The following is a 15,998-nucleotide window of genomic DNA, read 5'->3' as shown; positions in this document are numbered from 1 at the left end:
AAAGGCCATTTTTAAGTCCAAATTATTGCAACAACAAAGAAGCCCGAAGCTGTCCTCCAGCCCGAGCACTGTTCAGTATTTTGGCCATATCTGGAGTTCTAGAAGTCCAAATTAGTTGAATGTTTTACACAAGAAAGCTGAGACAATTGCCTACAACTTTTATGTTTTCAAGTGGCTCCAATTTTAACGTTATCAATGACGTTTTGGGCAGACAAGAGAAGATAAGGATTGTCACCAAATCAAGAGTTGGTCACCCACTTATCAATTAGTCATCAAATCAATAGTTCCCAATTTTGGCCTATAAAAGGAGGCATTTGCCATGCATTTAGGCATCTTGGTCACCAGATCAAGATCATGCTCTTGCTTTCTTTCTTTGTATTTTTTGTAATGTTTATGCTTTGCTTTCATTAATATCAAGTTTATGCCTTTCATTTCCTTTCTTTTACTTAGTTAACTCTTATCTTATTTATGTTCTTATTTTATTTATTTATTTTTGTTTCTTTTATTATGTCTAGATAAGTTTATTATGTCAAGGTGAAAAGGTTACACTAATGGTGTAAGAATAAGTATATTAAGTTTATGCCTTTCATTTCCTTTCCTTTACTTAGTTAACTTTTATGTTCTTATTTTGTTTATCTATTTTGCTTTCTTTCATTATGTCTAGCTAAGTTAATTATGTCAAGGTGAAAAGGTTACACTAATGGTGTAAGAATAAGTATAATGTAAACTTAATATGGACTTTAATGTTTGATACTAACATGTTTTATATTTGTTATCTTGTTCACTCTTTAATACTTTGCTTGTTAAATGACTAATCTTGATTTATGTTGTATAACACTTGGTACAACAAATGCTTGGCACTTTCATAGCCCATACTGTATGGTATAACCGACACCTGAGCTAAGAAAGGAACTTGATTTGTTGTTAACATAAGTTATAATCATGAATGCTTGACGAGATTTACAAGTATTAGCATTAATTGAATAAGATGACTAATGTAATCATGTTAACAATATATAATCTGATTGGAACCTCCTTTGTGTGTGGTTTCCAATTCAATAATAAGAGTTTATACTATACTTGTTTGATATACCATTAGTGGAACCTCTAACCTTGACATTTGTTATTATTATTGTTTAATTATTCAAATAAGATGACTAATGTAATCATGTTAACAATCTATAATCAGATTGGAACCTCCTTTATGTGTGGTTTTCCAATTGAATAATAAGAGTTTAATTATACTTGTTTGACATACCATTAGTGGATCCTCTAACCTTGACATTTATTGTTATCGTTGTTAAATCTTTACGTTAATATTCCATCTCAAAGTTCTCATCATCTTCTTCTTTTTCTTTATTATTATTATTATTATTATTATTATTATTATTATTATTATTATTATTGTTGTTATTATTGTTATTACTATTATTATTGTTGTTATTGTTATTGTTATTGTTATTGTTGTTGTTGTTGTTGTTGTTATTACTATTATTATTGTTGTTGTTACTATTATTGTTGTTTATAATTTGTACAATTAACCTCTATGTGGTTTGACCCCGGTCTTGTCGGGTTATTTATTACTTCGACACTCCTGCACTTGGAAGAAGACATCAATCTTTTAGTCGTGTCACAATGCTACAAGAGTAGCAACTAATTTAGCACTATCTAATCCAGACTTGTGTAGAAGTGATAATAGATACCTTATTTGAGTAATAGTGAGTGCTATGTTAATCCTGTTATTTTACAGGCCAAGGAAGTAGTGGACATTGCCAAGATTCTTCATGCAAAACATAGACGAAAGATGAGTAATGAAGGCAAATATTTGAGATGGAGATGACCTAGTAAGAAGAATGTCATCATCATAGATCAGTAGAAGAAGAACATCTGAACCTTTTTTATGATAAAATGAAGATTGATCATAGGGACATCATGTGAAGCCCATTTATTGTATGAAGTTGCTAAATTTTAGATACCAAGCACGCAGTGCTTGCTTTAAACCATAGAAAGCCTTATAAAGAAGACAAACATGATTTGGATGATCAGGATCCTCAAAGCCCGGTGGTTGAGCTAAATAGAAACGCTCAAATAAATCACTATGAAGAAATGCATTGCTGACTTCTAACTGCCGAATGAGCTTCTCGTGAGAGAGACCAATATTAAGAATTAATCGAATAGTTCCTAGTTTGATAACATGATTAAAGGTTTCATCATAATCCAATCCTGGAAGTTGAGTAAAGCCTCTAGCCACAAGTCTGTCTTTATATTTGTTAATTGTGCCAAGATTGTGCTTTAACTTTGAATATCCACTTACTGCTAACAAAATTCATATTTGATGTCATGGGTACCAAGGTCCATGTGTGATTGGCATGCAGGGCATCCATTTCATCTTACATAGCTTTTTTCTAATGAGGAAGTCAAAGAACTTGACAGTATGAAGAAGGCTCCGAAGACTGTACAGTAAGATCAACATGAAAATACACTAGTATTGGATGTCTAATTATAAAGAATGTTTTTGGTTTAAGGTTGCCTATTTGAGCAAGTGTAACCATGAGATGAACACGTGATGGTAAAATAAGAGTTGATGACTCTGTTAGGGAAGAAGGCAAGACTGACTACAAGTGAATTGAGGGTTGAAACTCTAAAGATTGATATGTCACAGGTTTTATAGCAAACACTTCATTGGTTGGCAAACTGATTGGTGGTGGAGGTAGAGTATGATTTTCAAAACACTTAAAAAGAGTTTGTAGCTAAAATAATCTAGGATTAATTGAATTTAAAATTTCAGTAGTCTTGAAAAGAAAGTGCAACTCATTAAATTTGACATGTTCAATGATAAAGAGACAATCAAAGTGCGGTTCAAAACAACAATATCCCTTGTGATTGGCTAAGTAGCCAATAAAAACACAGCAGACTGATTTGTAGTACAGCTTGGATTAACCAAAAGGTGACACTAAAGGGTAGCAAGAACAGTTAAAAACCCATAAGAAGTCAAGACTGGGTAAAGACCCGTATACAAGCTCATAAGGGGACTTATGCTTAACAACTGAAGATGGAAGACGATTAATAAGAAACACAGTAGTTCAAAATGTTGTTGTCTAGTTTTTGGTTGGAACATATACATGTTCCATTAGAGTTAGTCATGTGTCAACAATATGACAATATCACCGTTCAGCAAGACCATTTTGTTCTAGTATCCCAAGACATAAGAGTCAATGGATTAAACCATAAGCTGCAAAATAATTCTGCAGAACCATGTTAATGAATTCATTACCACCATCATTTTAAATAATTTTTACAGATGCACTAAACTGATTTGCCATTTGTGTAATGAATGTAGGAAATATAGTTGCAACATCAAATTTGTTAGCCATAGAAAATAGCTATATGTAACGAGAATATTCATCAACAATAATCAAATAAAATAAAAAACCATCAAAAGAGGGGACTGATGCAGGCCCCCAAACATCAGTATGTAATGTATGCAAAAAAAAAAATTGAATAAGATTATCGAGAATGAAAGGGTAGTTTTTGCAGACTTGCCCAACATAAAACTCTCACAAAAAATAATTTTCCAATGCAATGATGATAGGGATAGTCTATTAATAACTTGAGAATGAGGATGGACAAGGTGCATGCTATAGGCTGCCTGAAACTTTATTTGCTAAGAAACTGAATGAATGATGTGGAAACAGTTGTAGATTGATGGGATATAAACCATCTTTCATGGAACCTTTAAGAATCACTTGCTTTGTCTCATGTCCTTGAGAAGGAATCTTCATGGATAAAAAAGAAAGTAACAATTATTATCTCGTGTAAATTGAGATACAGATAATAGTTTCTTTTTTTTATATCAGGAACAACTAGCACATTATTGAGCTTAAGAGTGGTAACTATATTGGTATGTTATGTACCTACTATAGCGAGGCCATTATCATTTCTAACCATAACAGTATCAATATCAGAGTAGGAATCAATACATTGCACCTCATTGGGATTTGATGTTATATGTTGGTTGGCACCAGTATCAGGATACCAATTATTCTATGCATTGTCTCTTACTTAAATGGCACCAAAAGCTTTATACGATGCAGCTTCATCATTTGAAGCAAAACAACCATTAGCTTTGTAATTTGGACCACTATAGCGAAAAATAGTGATAACTCCTCGTCCGCGACTAGAGCTGTGACCTGTACGAGTGAATGAAGACAATCTTATTCTAGAGGAAGTATCACCAGATCGTGTGTTGTAAACATCTTTGTTACGTCCCTAAAATTACATTTTAGAATATCTATCAGGACGATTACATATATTAGAGCTTCCTTGAGGTTTTGTATGAGAACGGTTTCTGTTTGTGTAAAAGGCAACATTGGACGAAGTAGTTTTTGCATCATGAAACCTGATTTCAAAATCATATAGTTTGCTAATCACACCTTTAAGAGGAGGAAACATATCACGAGCATTAAATGTTGTAACAATGGGATCAAACTTAGATCTTAAACCATGCAGAATGCAAACAATGAGATCATCATCATCCATTGGTTTGCCTGCACCACAAAGTGACAAGGCCAGAGATTTGGCCTTGTACAAATAGTCTTCCAAGGAATAAGAACCTTTGTTGAGAGTCTGCAACTCTCCCTTTATTTGTTGTATACGGACTCGGGTGTGACTTCCATAAAGAGTCTCTAAGACAATCCAAACATTATGACAAGATTCACTATTGATGACTTGAGAAAGAGGACCATATGATAAAAAGCTATTGATCCATCTAAGGATCAATTGATCAGTATGCAGCCAAGTTTTTGCTATTGGATTTGGTTGCAAGGTGCTATCTGCACTAGTAATGGTTGAGTCAGGATAAGAAATCTCATTGGTTATATAACCAAGAAGACCATGGCCTCTCAGAATTGGTATGACTTGAGGTTTCTATAATAGATAATTAGTTGAGGCAAGCTTGATGGAGATGTCAGGTAAATGAGTTTTAGCTGTGAAAACTCAAGGGCAAAAGGCATGGGTAAAACAGAGGAGGTGGAAGAGTCCATTTCAAGCTCTAATACCATATAGGAATATGCAAGCAAAGAAAGAAAACTCACATGTTGTGGTTCTGTTATTAATTGTGTGTGTGTGTGTGTGTGTGTGTTAATTACATAAGTGATTGTTGTCTATATTACAAGTAACTACAGAATTATAGGATTACAAGAATCCTTCCATTGCAGTGATCAATCATAGAATTCCTATTTCCATATCTCTATTGCCAACTGTGATTAATTGTTATCTTATCACACTAGATAAATTTACCTTACAGTTTATATTTTTTTTTAATAAAATAAATAGTATTTATTTTTATAAATATAAAAAATACTTTGTGAACTATAATTGTATAATATTATTAATAACTAGTACAATATTGTGAATAATTAATTAAGTTATTGAATAAAAAAATAAAATATTATGATAAAAAAATACAGATATTTAATATTAGTGTGTGACTTAATGATACTATAATTATAATGTCATTAAGTAATCATATATATTGTTAAATATTATTTTTTAACAAAAAGAAGGATTGAGTAATTGTAATATCTTAGTATATATATTTTTTTATTATAAAATAATACATTTATGGTAATAACCCTAGTTATACTAACTTGTCTATATATTTATCAACAACTAGAAATTATCAACTTTATGTTCCCATGTCTTACTCGATTTAAAGCTTTCTAGTGATGATTCTATTCATGGATGATCAAAGTTAGATCGCAATATTTTTTGCCTGGAGTCTCTTCTTATACAAATGATTAGTTAACAAATGAGAATTTGAAATCAGACGAATCTAGGGTTTTCATTTGCAAGGGTTAAAGGTTGGATGCAAATGCTTCTGGGCATTTCCCATGCTATCCATATTCAAGCCTTGCAACACACTTTTATTATGGATTTTTTTTTATTAAAGTAGATATCCGAGTCAGTTTGTATATATCTTGATTAATTCCACAGATCTTGAAGTTAACGACCATTTAAGTCTTTAGTAGCCATAAGAAAACTCAAACTTGTAATTATTAGAAAGCAAACTTAAAATTTGACCAATTAAACTATACTACCAAGTTATTATGGATCTTTTATAAATCAGGGGTTTGGATGGATTCCTTGAATCACAAACCGTCATCTTATCCATCGTTTTGACCTTGGTGGGTGGTCGTTGAAGCAGACCATGATGAACACACAAACTTCCATTGATAGGCTAAGATGGGAGAGTTTAAATGCTCTTAATGGTGGATTTAGAAATTATGCTTCCACATCTTCTTTAAGGCTTGAGGATATAAATGGCTTATTTCACAATTTTGGTGTTTCTTCATCGACATCAAATATTGTAACTAATAAGACATCCCTAATTTTCCATGTTACATACATATAATAAATGGCATATTTCACAACTTTGATGTTTCTTCGTCGATATCGAATATTGCAACTAATAAGACATCCCCAATTTCTCATGTTACATATAAATGAAAACTAAGAAAGAATGATTTCAAGGATATATATATTTATTTATATAGATAATATTTTTGAGGTGTATGTTCATATAATTCCATAACAACTTAATTTTTAGAAGGATAAAAATAAATATCAGTACTCTACAAGATATTTTATATACAAAGATTGTTTTCCACCATGCACTTATGGCTTTATCTGTGTTATTAGTGGCTGTTAAGTTGGTGCCCGATGCTATAAGAGTAGTAACTAATTTAGCACTATCTAATCCAAACTTGTGTAGAAGTGACAGTAGATACCTTATTTGAGTAATGGTGAGTGTTATGTTAATCCTGTTATTTTACAGATTAAGGAAGTAGTGGACATCGCCCAGATTCTTCATGCAAAACATAGACGAAAGATGAGTAATGAAAGCATATATTTGAGATGGAGATGACCCAGTAAGAAGAATGCCATCGTCATAGATCAGTAAAAGAAGAACATTTGAACCTTTTTTATGATAGAATAAAGATTGATCATAGGGACATCATGTAAAGCCTATCTATTATATATAGTTGCTGAATTTTAGATACCAAGCACACAGTGCTTGCTTTAAACCATAGAAAGCCTTATGAAGAAGACAAATATGATGTGGATGATCAGGATCCTTAAAGCCTGGTGGTTGAGCCAAATAGACACGCTCAAATAAATCATTATAAAGAAATGTATTGCTGACTTCTAACTACCGAATGAGCTTCTCGTGACAGAGACCAATGTTAAGAATTAACCGAATAGTTCCTGGTTTGATAACAGGACTAAAGGTTTCATCATAATCCAATCTTGGAAGTTGAGTAAAGCCTCTAGCCACAAGTCTGTCTTTATATTTGTCAATTATGCCAAGATTATGTTTTAACTTTAAATATCCACTTACTGCTAACAAAATTCATATTTGATATCTTGCGTACCAAGGTCCACATGTGATTGGCATGCAAGGCATCCATTTCATCTTGGATAGCTTTCTTTCAATGAGAAAGTCGAAGAGCTTAAAGATATGAAGAAGGCTCTAAAGGCTATATTGTAAGATCAGTAAGAAAACACACCAGTATTGGATGTCTAATTATAAAGAATATTTTTCATTTAAGGTTGCCTATTTGAGTAAGTGTAACTATGGGATAAACACGTGATGGTAAAATAAGAGTTGATGACTCAGTTGAGGAAGAGGGCAAAACTGACTGCAAGTGAATTGAAGGTTGAAACTCTAAAGATTGATATGTTATAGGCTTTATAGCAAACACTTCATTGGTTGGCAAACTGATTGGTAGTGGAGGAAGAGTATTATTTTTAAGACACTTAGAAAGAGTTTGTAGTTGAAATAATCTAAGATTAGTTGAATTTGAAATTTCAGTAGTCTTGAAAGAAAAGTGCAGCTCATTGAATTTGACATGTCTAATGATATAAAGATGATCAAAGTGCGGTTCAAGGCAAAAATATCCCTAATGATTGGCTAAGTAGCCAATAAAAACACAGCAGACTGATTTGTGGTCCAGCTTGAATCGATCAAAAGGTGACACTAAAAGGTAGCAAGAATAGTTAAAAACCCATAAGAAGTCAAGATTGGGTGAAGACCCAAATACAAGCTCATAAGGGGACTTATGTTTAATAGTTGAAGATGAAAGGTGATTAATAAAAAACACAGCAGTTCAAAATGTTGTTGTCTAGTTTTTGGTTGGAATATATGCATATGCCATTAGAGTTAGTCCTGCGTCAACAATATGACGATATCACCGTTCAGCAAGACCATTTTGTTTTAGTATCCCAAGACATAAGAGTCGATGGATTAGACCATAAGCTGCAAAGTGATTCTGCAGAACCATGTTAATGAATTCATTACCACCATCACTTTGAACAATTTTTACAAATGTATTGAACTGATTTGCCATTTGTGTAATGAATATAGGAAATATAGTTGCACCATCAAATTTGTGAGCCATAGAAAATAGCCATATGTAATAAGAATATTCATCAACAATAATCAAATAAAATAAAAAAAACCATTAAAAGAGAAGACTGATGCAGGCCCCCAAACATCAGTATGTAATGTATACAAAAGAAAAAAAGTTGAATAAGATTTTCGAGAATTGAAGGGTAGCTTTGCAGACTTGCCTAACATATAACTCTCACAAAAATCAATTTTTCAATGCAATGATGGTAGGGACAGTCTGTTAATAACTTGAGAATAAGGATGGACAAGGCGTGCATGCCACAAGCTGCCTAGAACTTTATTTGCTAAGAAACTGAAGGAATAATGTGGAAACGACCATAAATTGATGGGATATAAACCATTTTTCATGGAACCTTTAAGAATCACTTGCTTTGTCTCATTTCCTTGAGAAGGAATCCCCATGGATAAAAAAAAAAAGTAACAATTATTATCTAGTGTAAATTGAGATACAGATAACAGTTTCTTTTTTATATCAGGAACAACTAGCATATTATTGAGCTTAAGAGTGGTAGGCATATTAGTGTGTCATGTACCTACTATAGCGAGGCCATTATCATTTCTAACCATAACAGTATCAGTACTAGAGTAGGAATCAATACCTTGCACCTCACTAGGATTTGATGTCATATGCTGGTTGGCACCAGTATCAGGATACCAACTATTCTATGCATTGTCTTTTACTTGAATGACACCAAAAGCTTTATATTATACAACTTCATCATTTGAAGCAAAACAACCATCAGCTTTGTACTTTGGACCACTATAGCAAAAATAGGTAATAACTTCTCATCTGCGACCAGAGCTGTGACCTGTACGAATGAATGAAGACAGTCTTGTTCTAGATGAAGTATCACTAGGTCGTATGTTGTTAGCATTTTTGTTATGTCCCTAAAATTGCATTTTAGAATAGCCATTAGGATGGTCATATATATTAGAGCTTTCTTGAGGTTTTGTATAAGAATGGTTTCTGTTTGTGTAAAAGGCAACATTGGATGAAATAGTTTTTGCATCGTGAAACCTGATTTCAAAATCATGTAGTTTGCTAATCACGCCTTCAAAAGGAGGAAACATATCACAAGCATTAAATGCTGCAACAATGGGATCGAACTTAGAACCTAAGCTATGCAGAATGCAAATAATGAGATCATCATCATCCATTGGTTTGCTTGCAGCACAAAGTGACAAGGCTAGAGATTTGGCCTTGTACAAATAGTCTTTCAAGGAATAAGAACCTTTGTTGAGAGTCTGCAACTTTCCCTTTATTTGTTGTATACGGACTCGGGTGTGACTTCTATAAAGAGTCTCTAAGACAATCCAAGCTCATAGCAAGATTCACTATTGATGACTTGAGAAAGAGGATCATATGATAAAAAGCTATTGATCCATCCAATGATCAATTGATCAGTATGTAGCTAAGTTGCTGCTATTAAATTTGGTTGCAAGGTGCTATTTGCACTAGTAATGGTTGAGTTAGGACAAGAAATCTCATTGGTTATATAACTAAGAAGACCATGGCCTCTCAGAATTGATATGACTTGAGCTTTCTATAACAGATAATTAGTTGAGATAAGCTTGATAGAGATGTCAGGTAAATGAGTTTTGGTTGTGAAAACTCAGGGGTAGAAGGCATGGGTAAAACAAAGGAGGTGGAGGAGTTCATTTCAAGCTCTAATACCATGTAAGAATATGCAAGCAAAGAATGAAAACCCACACACTGTGGTTCTATTATTAATTGTGTATATATATTAATTATATAAGTGATTGTTGCCCATATTACAAGTAACTATAGAATTATAGGATTACAAGAATCCTTTTATTGCTATGATCAATCATAGAAATCTTGCTGCCATATCTCTATTGCGAACTGTGATTAATTGTTATCTTATCACACTAGATAAATTTACCTTACAGTTTATATTTTTTTTTAATAAAATAAATAGTATTTATTTTTATAAATATAAAAAATACTTTGTGAACTATAATTGTACAATATTATTAATAACTAATACAATATTGTGAATAATTAGTTAAGTTATTGAATAATAAAATAAAATATTATGATAAAACAAATAAAGATATTTAATATTATCATGTGACTTATCGATACTATAATTATAATGCCATTAAGTAATCATATATATTGTTAAAGATTTTTTTTTTAACAAAAAGAAGGATCGAGTAATTGTAATATCTTAGTATATATATTTTCTATTATAAAATAATATATTTATGGTAATAACCCTGGTTTTACTAACTTGTCTATATATTTATCAGCAACTAGAATTTATCAGTTTTATGTTCCTGTGTCTTGCTTGATTTGAAGCTTTCTAGTGATGATTCTATTCATGGATGGTCAAAGCTAGATCTCAATATTTTTTGCCCTAGTAATGGAGTCTTTTCTTATGCAAATAATCAGTTAACAAATGAGAATTTAAAATCAGACAAATCTAGGGTTTTTATTTACAAGGGTTAAGGGTTGGATGCAGATACTTCTAGGCATTTCCCATGCTATCTATATTCAAGCCTTGTAACACACTTTTATTATATATTTTTTTTATTAAAATGAATATCCAAATTAGTTTATGCATATCTCAATTAATTTCATAGATCTTAAAGTTAACGATGATTTAAATCTTTAATAATCATAAAAAAACTCAAATTTATAATTATTAAAAAATAAACTTAAAATTTAACCAATTAAACTATATTACCAAATTATTATAGATGTTTTAATAAATCAGGGGTAAGGATGGATTCCTTGAATCACAAACCGTCATCTTATTCATCGTTTTGGCCTTGGTGGGTGGTTGTCGAAGCAGACCATGATGAACACACAAACTTCCACTAATAGGTTAAGATTGGAGAGTTTGAATGCTCTTAATGGTGGATTTAGAAATTCTGCTTCCATTTCTTCTTCAAGGCTTGAGGACATAAATGGCTTCTTTTGCAACTTTGGTGTTTCTTCGTCGACATCGAATATTGCAACTAATAAGACATCCCCAATTTTCCATGTTACATACAGATGATAAATGGTGTATTTTGCAACTTTGGTGTTTCTTCGTCGACATCAAATATTGCAACTAATAAGACATCCTCAATTTCCCATGTTACATATAGATGAAAAATAACTTTACAATTAAATATATATTTGACAATCAGAGATATATATATATATATATATATATATATATATATTTATTTATTTAGATAATATTTTTAAGGTGTATCTTCATATAATTCCATAACAACTTAATTTTTAGAAGGATAAAAATAAATATTAGTACTTTCCAGTTATTTTACGTAGAAAGATTACTTTCCACCATGCACTTTTGGCTTTATCATTAGGATGTTATTGCCTTTTTTTTTTCTCATTGATTAAATTAACTAATTAGTGAGTTTTTGAAATAGTTGAATGAGTGATGTGAGATATAGATTTTAGTTGAAAGTGTGATTATGGTTATTTTTTAAAGTATTTTTTATTTAAAAATATATCAAAATAATATATTTTTTATTTTTTAAAATTATTTTTGATATCAGCATATTAAAATAATTAAAAACACTAAAAAAAATATTAATTAAAAAATTTAATTTTTTTAAAAAATATTTTTAAAATGTAAAAATATATATATATATATATATATAATCAAGCCTGTTTAATGTGGCATGATTTTTAGTTATATAATTAACTGAGCCAAATCTAAATTCAAACTCGAACTTGATATCGTTGAAATAAAGAAGAAAAAGAATAGAACATTGCTGTTTTAATTAAAACGGTTAATCCGGATGTTGACTCAAATCGCTTTTCATGTCAATTCTGCTTACACCCATGACTTCAATTTTTCAGATATCTGAACATTTGTTTCTTCAAAATCTTACAATCTGCCCTGTTGATATTAGTTGATATTAGTGAACTATTAGCGAATCTTACAATCTGCCCTGTTGATATTAGTGAACTATTAGCAAGTGGACGATTTATAGGAATGGACCAAACCTAAGATGAGCAGAGCATATGGTGCGATGCAGGGGAACCCAACGGACAGTTCATTCAAAGAGTAGGGAAAGAGCGCGAGGAAACCGAAAGGTTAGTTATCGTTGAATTATCTGAAAACATTTCGATTTTGATTTCCATATTGATTTCTTCAATCTGGATACCACAATGGATAACTTCATTATATATATATAGACTAGCTCGCATCCACAAACTCAAACATTTGAGGAGAAAAGATCAGTTCTTATCCGTGTAACGTTGTTTTTTCTGTTGCTTCAATGGAGAAACAGCAACGATTTTGTGTTTCTAGTTCTCGTTTTGCTGCCAAGAAAATACAGAATTCGAATAAAAGAAAAGAACGTGACCATCAAGAAGCCAAGAGTGAAGTTTTTGCCGGGTTACGGTCACAATCAAGCAGCGCAGTTAGTTCCATTGTTTCTCCAAGAATTCCAGGTAGGGTTTTGAAGGAACCAAGGCTTTCTAATGACAACTGGGTTAACAAGATTAACCCTGCTGGTCGTGATTCGGGAAGTAATGAAGTAGTGTTACTTGGGTTGCTGCCACCTTTCAGCGAGAACCCTAGCTGGGTTAAGAAGCCAGAAACAAGCGCCTCAATTAGTGCTATTGCTGATTCAAGACTTCCAGGGAGGGTTTTAAAGGAATTAAAGCCTTTTGATAAGAATTGGGTTCCCAAGAATTCTTCTGGTCCTGATTCAAGAAACAAAGAGTCTGCTGAAGAGCTGCAGAGAAGGGTCTTAAGATGCTGAGGTCGTCTTATAGCCTAAGGGATTTGCTAGAGGAGGCGTCTAGTGGGGTATCGACTCAACTAAGTTTGTATCATCATGATCCATTCACGATCAAGAAGAAGATGAAACCAAGTGACTTGAGCTATCTATGCAGGCTACCTGTGCCTGTAGATTCAGCGGAGAAACATGCCCTGCCTTTCTTGAATGAAGATCAAATTAAACAGGCTGATGGGGCGAATCAAGAAAACAATGAGAGCATTGGTTACAAGATCTGGGCTTGGGATATGAATACTGAAACCATGCATCAGCTGGTCTTCAAAAGATGGAGAACTCCTAAAAGCAATGTTTTCACTAATGGCTGGACAGAGCTCTTCGTCAAAAGGAGGAATCTGGTTGAAGGTGATGAAATTGGACTCTATTAGGACAATGATCACTCAAGATTTCACTTCAGTGTTCTGAGTAGGGCTGCTGCTACTGCCTGAGACTGAAGATTAGTGTTGCTTTTAGTTCTTCAGATGTGTGTTCTATGTAATCTATTTTTCTTGTTTTATTTTTCCTCTTTGGTTTACATCATAAATAACCAACCTAGTTTTGTTTAATTGATTTTTTTTTTTTTGCATGCCTGATTTGATTTTAATCAACCAATTTATTGTTCTCTATCATGTTTAATGGACAGAACAAACTCAAGCCTGTCAAACCATAGCTCTTCAAAAGTTGGCTCCATATATAACCACTAAATGAAAGAAAATACGTGCTAATTCGAAATAAAATTAATTCAATCACAAGTATTCTGATTTTCCCTTTTCTTTTCTGTGGAATTATTTTCGAAAATTCTCATAATAAACTCGCCATATACCATCCACCCACCGTAAAAAACCCGTTTGTTTTTGTGTTTGCGTTCATATCATTGTAGCCTTCTCTTTCTTCGCATTCATTTCTCCTTAACTGCAGTAGCAAAAGAACAATACACAGAACAGTCCCCATTACTACACAACGTCCACCAACCTCAGAACAGAAATCCAAATCTTTCAACGTCCACCAAGCTCAGAACAGAAATCCAAATCTTTCCTGGACAATAAAACCATTGTTGTAATATGTTTGGATCTCTTCACATCGTGTATTGGTAGTGAAATTAACTTTTATCTACGTGGTTCTAAACCATTCCAATCACACAGAGCATTCTGAGTTGGTTTTTTTCTGCATTGAATTGGTTCTGACAATTCTCATCAAGAACTTGCCATATATAATTCTCTTAGTCGGGATTGCGCTGGTGGCCGAAGGGGTGTGCTCCCGCATGATTCGAAACCAATCCAACCACGTCGAGCATTCTAAACTGGCAATATTTTTCTGTATTGAACTGTTCTAGACTGCTCATCATGGACTTACCATCTAGCACCCACCGGAAAGTTACTGCAATTCTTTAGTTGGTCCAAATCATGAGGGAATTAGGTCGATGGTTAGGAGGATGTGCTTCGCGTGGTCAAGTCAGAATGAAACTCCCATGATTTTTCCGGTGTTAGGTTAACCTTAGCATGCATTTAACCGGACCAAAGAGTAGCAGTGAAACTTGTGGTTGCTCTGTGTTTCCAAATAAAGCCTTGGATTCTATATACAAAAAAACAACTCATCCGAAACTTGTGGTTGCTCTGCGTTTCTAAATAAAGCCTTATATTCTATATACCAAAAAAACTAATCTAATAATATCTATAAAACAATTAGAAAAATTATATCATATCACCGTGTTAACAAACACACCTTTAATGATCAATAAGACAAATAAAAATAAAAACAAAAATAAAAATATTTGATGATAGATTGACACCATCAACTTGATCTTTTTCATTGTCATCACAATCCAAGCTTGAAAGAGTTGGGATAAGCACAATTAATTTCTTTATATATAATTATTTAAATGATAAGTGAATTTATTTTTTGTATTATCATCTCGAGTTTAAATATAAGGAAAGTCATGGAAAAGCAATTTCTAGCAAATACATGTATGGTTTATATAAGGAAAGATATCTTAGCATGACATGATGCTTTTTCCACTTGAATTAAGATTATGATAGAATTTTAAAATAAAATAATCGACAGCTAAAAATTTCAGTAAACAAATACTAACAATTTGGATACCATATACTTATTTTTCCATAACTACTTAATTAATTCACAAGAAAAAAGTAACAAATAATTAATAACATTAAATCATCTAAAATTTCACTGAAAAAAATTTAATATATATTTGAAAATGTAATTATAATTATTTTTTAAAGTTATTTTCACTCGAAAAAGCATGTCAATAATATTTTTTATTTTTTAAAAATTATTTTTAAAATCAAAAAATCAAAATAATTTAAAAATATAAAAATATATTAATTTAAAATTAAAAAATTATATTTTTTAAAAACTATTTTTAAAACACAACAACAAACATCCTCTTACTCTCCCACCAATATTAACATTTAAATAAGGAAGTTACAATTGGCTTCGAGAGGGATGAACACCGTCAACTCAATCTCCCCTGGCGTGATCCCATTTCCAGCCCAAAAGAGCAAGGATAAGTACAGAGGTTACAGCCTAATCAGTGGGCCCAAGCTTCCAAATCTAAACGCTTACCCTCACTGGCTCCTGCTATAAAAGCCGGCCATTTTCCCTCCTCTTCAAGTTCACAGCGAGCAGGAGAAAAAACAGAAGAAAACGTAAGTATTGTTTCGTTTCCTTGACTCACAAGTCTCTCGCAATATCGTCTCTGCTCTTCTGCTTTCAAGAGAAAATCTTCAAAATCTTATTGCTT

Source organism: Populus euphratica, unplaced genomic scaffold (genome assembly GCF_000495115.2).
Source record: "Populus euphratica unplaced genomic scaffold, PopEup_1.0 scaffold87.1, whole genome shotgun sequence".
NCBI classification, from domain to species: domain Eukaryota; kingdom Viridiplantae; phylum Streptophyta; class Magnoliopsida; order Malpighiales; family Salicaceae; genus Populus; species Populus euphratica.
The sequence above is the reverse complement of the archived record's forward strand: the minus strand, read 5'-3'. Positions refer to the sequence as shown.